General features: G+C 40.8%; 1 pseudogene; it reads left to right on the top strand.

The window, feature by feature from the left end:
- The first annotated feature begins 1,165 nt into the window (after positions 1-1,165).
- LOC115869851 lies at positions 1,166-3,326 on the top strand (annotated as a pseudogene).
- The last annotated feature ends 4,575 nt before the right edge of the window (positions 3,327-7,901 follow it).

Raw genomic sequence — 7,901 nt, 5'->3', positions numbered from 1 at the left:
TGAAGGCAAAAGTAGCAGAGCTTAAATTGTGATCATCCAAACAGTAGAAGGCTACGGAGGACATTGGGAGCTCTAAATCCATGTGCAGAGTGTCTAGTCAGATTGAGCCTCTGGATGATCCTCTCTAGCCACAGCAAGGGAGTCAATCAGCTTCACTAGCAGACAGAGATTATGGCAAACTTGATTATGGTGGTTCACACCGTGGTAGGATACCTGGTCAGTTGACCTCCCTCTTGACCCCACTTGAATTCATTCTAGGCTCAAATATTTCTTGTTTATTCCATGACAGAAAATTGTTTTCTGTCATTTTAAATATAGTTGATGGTCTTTTCTTTCTTACTCTTTACTTTTATCATTTTATTATTCTCTTCTATTTTTTTCATAGTTTCTGTGAGGTTTCCCCGTTCATGAAGCGCAGAAGAGGTGGATGCACAGCGACAATAACTGCTGCAGGGGTTTATCGGAAATAGGGTGGGGTGGGGAGGGTGAGTGGAATTGCAGAGCAAGCAATAAGGGGAAGGAGGATTAAAACTTATGGTGATGATGTATACACAGCTCTTTATAAAAGCTATTTAGCTATGAAAATGTATGATAAATAAATATTTTATCAAGAAAACTACTAAAAAAGAAAGAAAGAAAACCAAACTTGAAGAAAGAAGAGTATTTACTAAAGGGACATTGAGTTTATGTTAATGGTGGTAGAATAATTTGAAAAAGAATGTCAATAATGTTTGTATAACACAAATAGTATAATCCATGGTACTCAGTGATACATTTAGATGTTGTTGAAGAGAGCTATGTTCTGTGTATTTTGCTGCATTTTTAAAAATAATTACACAAATAACATTGAGTAAAAAGAAGACAAAATGTTTTAAAATTGATTGTAATGATTATACAACTCTTCGTGATATGATTGAACTATTGAATTGTATGACATATGGATGAAGTGCCCGTATAAATGTTAAAAATCATAAGAAGGAAATTTAGAAGCCTATTGCCTGGACAGTTTCCACCCTGATCGATTGATTTTTGATTGATTGGGGTTAGGAATCTATAAACAAGAAGCATAATCAGCATATCCCTTCCAGAAACTTCCAACTGCCAGGGGACATGTATGGTAGAGATAGTTAAGGTCATCAGGAGTTTCTAGTTATCATGAGTACAGATGGCCAAAAATACATGTGGATGTGGCAGAGTGAGTGTGCAAAACTCATCTTAGAACTGTTCTGTGGCTTTGAGGAGAGGTGTTGCCACAGCATCAAAGGGGAGCACTTCAGCAGTTCAGTGCTCTGAAAGGAAGCACGAGCTCGGCTTTCCAGGATTTACCGCCTTGCTTGGCTTATCTGGGTGGACCCTTAGCTGGATCCGTCGTAGAGCTTTCTCGGTTTTGTTTGCCCCCGATGTTCACAGTGCCCATTGTTTACAAATTTTTCTGATATTCTATTACTGTTGAGATATGACCTTGAGAGCAGTTGTCTGTCCCCAGTCTATTGGGAAGAAGGCACAGTGTTTGCTGTCACTCTGGAGAGATGTGGACATTCTGTCTGTCCTACCCAGCCTGATGTGGTACTTCTGGGATGAGTTGTGGGAGTAATATTTATTTGACCTGTTGTATAGTGATTTTGCGTTGGGCTGTGATCGGCAGAGCAGGCAGTTCAAAACCACCCCCAGGTCTACTGGAGAAAGGCTGGACTTTCCACTCTTGCAAACAGTCACAGTCTCAGAAACCCACAGGGGTTGCTATGAGTCAGCATTAGACAGCAGTGAGGGAGGGAGTTGTGAAATGAAGGGGGTTTTCCTCACAATGCGAAAGCACATGTTTTGATAACTATCATGCAAGTGAGCCAATTTCTCCAAATTCATTTCAAGGTCAAATTCCATAAAGCACTAGTAAAGCCTGTCCTGGGCGTAAGTTTGGTTAGGCAGTAGAGTCTTTGGCCTTTGGAAAGAATGCCTGGTAAAGTATAGCACTAAGAACAGTGCTCCTGTATGAATTTTCTCAAAGTACATCACTAGACTTAGTCCATTTCTCTCTCCATAAGAAAGAGCTGGCAAATGCCTGCAGTGCCGACGTTGCAAACCTCAAAGGATAACTTGTATTTTCCCTTTAATATTATGTAATTTTGCCTTCACTTTGAAAAGATTGAGCCAATTCCTACTCACACACACACACACACACACACACACACAGAAATCATTGCAGTCACCTTTACTTGCTGCACGTGCAGGTTTTAAACCCTTTAAAAGGCTTTGAGGCCTTTCTTGCGCTCGCTTGCTCACTCACCCACTCATTGCCATCGATTCCATTCTGACCACATGTCAAGGAGACAGGCTAGAACCCTCCACTGGAGCAGAAAGTCTGTCTTTCTCCTGAGGGCAGGCAGTGGGTTCTGATGGCTGGCCTTGTGGTTAGCAACCCAGTGGGTAATCCATTATACCACTACAGTAAACGCATGCCCATCTCGCAAGCTGAAAGGTGAAAAGGCCCCAAAGAAGCTGGATACAAAGAAGCCTGAAGTCAAGAAAGCAGATGCTAATAGCAAAGCTAAGAAGGCTAGCCTCCTGGGCAGAAGACCCGAGAAAAGGCCCTACTGTAGCCAAAACCCTGGCTTAGTCAGAGGACTTGGGAGGTCTTCCTGATCTACCATGGGTTCCAGAAAGGCCATGTATAAGAGGCTGCATTATTGTGGAGACGATTTCAGGGCTGGAAAAAAAAAGATGTAGAAGGTCCTTGCTACTGTCAAAAGGCCATTTGGTGGGGACAAAAAGGGTGGTACCCGAGTGCCTACTGAAGATGTTGCTCAGAAGCTGTTGCGCCTTTAGGCAGCATGTGAAGAACAGATCCAGTGACACTCCGGGGCCATTCTGATCATGTTCACTGGATGCTACCGAGGCAGGAGTGGTTTTCCTGAAGCAGCTGGGCAGTGGCTGGACCTCTGTCCCTCAACCAAGTTATTCTGCATAGAATACGTGAGAATTTTGACATCATCACCTCCATCAAATTTGATATCAGTGCTGTGAAGATCCCCAAACATCTCCTAGGTACCAGCTTCAAGACAACAAAAACGTTGTATGAGCTCCGACACCGGTGAACTGAAATTTCTGACACAGAAAAAGAGAAAATTGAGGATATAGAGCAGCAAAAGATTGATCCGAAAGTCATGGATTCTAAAATTATCCCCCGAATCAAAGACCCTCTCTATTGGCAAGGCTACATGGATGCTTCGGTTTCTCTCTCAGATGGAATTTATCTTCAAAATTGGTGTTCTAGATTTATTTCGAAGAACATAGTTAAATATCTGGGATTTTTAAAAATAAATAAGTAAGGCTAAATAAGAACCCTATGCAATTGTTTCCACTTACCCGAAATTTCTACTTAAATACCTTTGGGGTGAAATTTGTTCAGAGCCTGGGGTGTATTATTATTAATCCAGTTTTAGCAAGATGACCCTGGTGAACCAAATCATTCTGATTATAATAAGCCAGGATGTCAACTCAGATCCTTGTCTTTCTAAAGAGGCCAACTCTACCTTCATTCTGTCCTGCTGTGCACACGAGTGACTTTCTCACTCGTTGTTTTCCAAAGCGGTGCATTTGTCCCCAGCAGACCCTTGTCCTTGTCATTCCCCTGGACGACGACAGGCGCTGTTGAAGGGGCTGTAATCTGTGACCTGCAGGCGTCCTCGGGAGACAGCAGAAAGCCACCAGAGGCTTACTTAGCCGTCCCTTTCAGCAGGAAGGGTGCGCTCATCCTTTGCCAAGTGGGAAGAATTCTCAGGCAGGTGCAGTACCTTCTCTGGTTGCTCTCCAATGGCCAAACATTCTCTGGCCACTCTCAGTCCCCAGGGAAGTCACCATTTGGTATTCTACATATCCAGTCCAGTTTAATTTTAAAACCCTAAATTTCATTTTAAATGAAAGCTTCTGTTTTGGACTGGCTTGCTTCCCTCCAATCTCAGAAAGGGGCTGTAGGGAAGGGGGGGGGGTCCTCTGTCATTCCCCATTTCAGATCTGCTGTGTTCTTCTCTCCTACTCCCACGAGGCCAGTCCAACTGCTCGGGCGGTGAAAGGGCCAGAATGAGAGGGAGGGGAGCCCCAGGTAGAAATCTGGAGCATGCTCTCCAGACACATTTTATTTAGGTGCGACATTCACGATACTGTTCTATACATTCATATAGACCTATACTGTTCTATAACGTCCGCATGCTAAATCAGTATTGTTTTCTGTCAGTTGATTAAGTGGCTGTTTCCCAAATATTTTTAGTATAGATAAAGGAGTACCTCCATGACTGCATCCATGTGATGAAATGTCTCTGTTGGTGTTCCGTCAATTTCTGCAGCCTTGGTTTTCTACAGTGCCACCGGCACAAATTGGACTTCTTCCTTCAATCCCATTGGCTCCTATCTCTGTGCGGCCTGCTGAAATGGCAGAAAGTCGACCAATTATTTCTCCTAAAATGATTCTGTGGCTCTTCATCTCCTTTTGATGCTGCCTGTGCCATTGCATATTTGTGCCCAGAAACTTTCAATATTGCAACTCAAAGCTTGGGCTTTTGATTCAATTCTTTCAGCTTGAGACATGCTGGGCTTGTGCTTCCCTTCCGGGTTTCTAACTCCAGGTCCTTTCACATGTCACTGTCATCATTTCTTTGGTATCGCTAGTCTTTCTTTGAAATCCTCTGTTCACCGCTTTCCCTTCACCATCTCTTCTACTAACACCAATTTAGAAGGGCCTGACAGTCTACTTCTGAAACACTTGGCCAGTGTAAACCTAAGGCATAGGAGCAAACCAGTATCAGATGTCGTCCCTCAGGCTCAAAGGGGCTCAGATGAGAACTCAGGAAGAGCTGCCTCCTCAATCAAAGTAGCGTCAACCTGAATGAAGTAAGACCTCCAGCATCGTCATTGACCGAGGGGCCACAGCTCATAAGAGAAAGAGCTACAAAACTCCATTGATAATTAATTGGAGCAGAGACTGTAAGCAGTGCGAATCCAAGAAAATTTGAAATTGTCAAAAATGAATTGAAATATATAGATCAATGTCCATGTGATTAACAAACTGAAAGAGACTGATATTGCCCATTTTTAATCAGCAACCTTATATCTACGATGCTGGGAATGACAAATTGAAGAGGAATGTCATTGCATTTATTGCCAAAAAGAAAATATCAAGCTCTCCCCTGAAGTGCAATGCTGTCAATGATAGGGTAATATCTGCACTCCTGCAAGGAAAACTGACCACTGCTTTTCACACTCACACACTCACCACTGAAGCCGAAGGGGGAGGAAGTGAAGGTTTTTATCTAACTTATAATCAAGATGCTTTGATCATTTCTTGAGAAGGGAATGCAAATATTGGAAAATATAGCCTTGGTGAAAGAGATGATATGGCAGATTGCATAAGAGAATCTAGCAAGACCAGTGACTTACTCATTGCAAATGCCTTTTAAAATAACATAAATGGTGATAATACACATGGACTTTGTCAAATGGAATATCCAGGATCAAATGGGCTACATCAGTGGGAAGAGATGATGGAAAAACTCAACGCCATTGGGTAGAATAAGGCTAGGGGCTGATGATAGAATAGTTTATTAATTGCTCATATGAAAGTTCCAAGTTAAAGTTTAAGAAAGTTAAAAACAAGTCCATGAGAGCCCAAATCGCTAAATTTAGAGAACACCTCTAACATACATTAGATGCATTGAACATTAACGACTGAAGTTCATACATAACGTGAGTTGATATCAAATATATCAAACATGAAGAAAGCAAAAGTTAATTTAAAAGAAAATGACCAAAATGGATTTCAGAAGACTCTGAAACATGTTCTTAAAAATAGCAATGTTTGTCTTATAAATTCTAGTATGTGACATCTGATGTTGTTCTCATTACTATTGCGTGTTTGGTCAATTTCAGACTTTCGAGAATGGTAAAACACACACACACACACACACACACAACCCTCAAACTCACTGCCATCAAGTTAATTCTGACTCGCGGTGAACCTACAGGACAGAATAGAACTTCTTGTATGGGTTTCTAAGACTATAACTTTTTATGGGAGTCTCATATCTCCTGAGGAGTGGCTTGAAGTTCAAACTGCTGACCTGGTGGTTTGCCCAAAGTGTAACTACCATGCAACCAATTTCTTCATCCTTAGCATTAGTGGTTGGTGTACAAATTTGAGTAATATTATAAAAAAGTATGAAACTCAATTAAGTATGAAAGCTCAATTAATAATTCACATTAAAAACTTTACAAACTAAGTTTGCTCATACCCTGTTTCCCTGAAAATAAGACAGTGTCTTATATTAATTTTTGCTCCCAAAGATGCGCTAGGTCTTATTTTCAGGGGATGTCTTACTTTTCCATGAAGAAGAATCTGGTACACATTTATTGTTTTATTAAAAGAGACCTTGCAGTTCCTGTCTGCTCCGGCTGTGCTGCAGCCAACGGTGAACTGCATGGTGGCTCTTGCCGCTACGGTCCAGAATCCAGAGTTACGGTAGCTTCGGGGGCCTTATTTTCGGGGAGGTCTTATTTTCAGGGGATGCCTTATATTTCAGTGAGAGGCAAAACTGTAAGTAGGTCTTCTTTTCAGGGGATGTCTTACGTTCGGGGAAACAGGGTATAATTTGTGAGGAGATTTACCTCAATGGGTTCACTCCTTGTTGTTAATAGGTAAAATGTTAAATATTTTTAGAAGGGCGTTCTGAGTTGTAACTATGATATTTCATATAAGTTCATAGCACGTGTATCTGTTCATCATCATTGAATTAATTGTTGCATAAATCTGCATGCAGACTGTTTTAATATCTTTGTTAATTCTATCATCTTGATTCTCTCATCTGGGTCTGTATTTTCTGATTTTTCTTCTGGTAACATGTCATATTTTCTCAAGAGTTGGCATGTCTAGTAAGTTTCCATTGGGCACTACATACATTAGTTTTTATATTGTGAAGTGTCTGAATTTTGTTGCTTTCCTTTAAAGAAGGTTGGACTTTGTTTTGGCATGTTGTTAAATTCTTAACAGAAATTTTGCACATCAAGGACTGCTTTTAAGCTTTTCTAGCAAAAGCATAGAGTAATCTGGATCAGAGAACAAAATATGGGGCTATTGAAAGACATATATTGTTTTCCTTCTCTCAGGAATCACAGCCCTGCACTGCCTGCCGTCCAATGTCTTGAAACAATTGTTTCATATATTTCTTCTATTTTTTCAGTTGTTCATGGAAGGAAGTGATTCAATCCTGGCTGGTCATGAACATTTTATAAAGCTAAGATCATTTTTTGTAATGATAATTAGATCACTTATACTGTATCTTGAGGTTGAACCCAAAATAAATAAGACACAAAATAGCTAATATTCATTCTAATGTTGTTAGATTCCTACTTCATGCAGAATGAACTATAAATGTTTAAACTTTTGATCAAAGGAGAATTTTCCAAATACTTTCAAACAAATTACATCTTAATTTCCTTCTCATATTATATATTGCTCCTTATCATACTCAACTGTAACTAATTTTTACAGGACTACATTTCAAACCATCCTCTTTGGGGGATTCCTTGTCTGTCCTCCTAGGGGAAAAACACCATTGGGTACAATTCTCTAAGGCATTTCGACACATTTTGTGACAGCCTTTGGCCCAGATGATCTTTTTAAGGACATTTCCATAACAATATGTGTATTTTCCTTTGGGAAGAGGCAGATTTGTTTGCTGACCTGGATAGTAAATCTGTCTTTCTCAAGGGAAATGTTTGGGAAGGTCTCTAGCAGGACCTTGGTAGACAGAGGGCATCCTAACCTCAGCTCCTCAACTCTGACACGAACTCATTGTGTTTGCAGAATCCACCTGGGCTTCCATAACTCACCACCATGGACTTTCAGGAACAAT

Source organism: Echinops telfairi, unplaced genomic scaffold (assembly GCF_000313985.2).
Source record: "Echinops telfairi isolate 266 unplaced genomic scaffold, ASM31398v2 ScPeMD7_57;HRSCAF=196, whole genome shotgun sequence".
Taxonomy (NCBI): domain Eukaryota; kingdom Metazoa; phylum Chordata; class Mammalia; order Afrosoricida; family Tenrecidae; genus Echinops; species Echinops telfairi.
The sequence above is the reverse complement of the archived record's forward strand: the minus strand, read 5'-3'. Positions and strand labels throughout refer to the sequence as shown.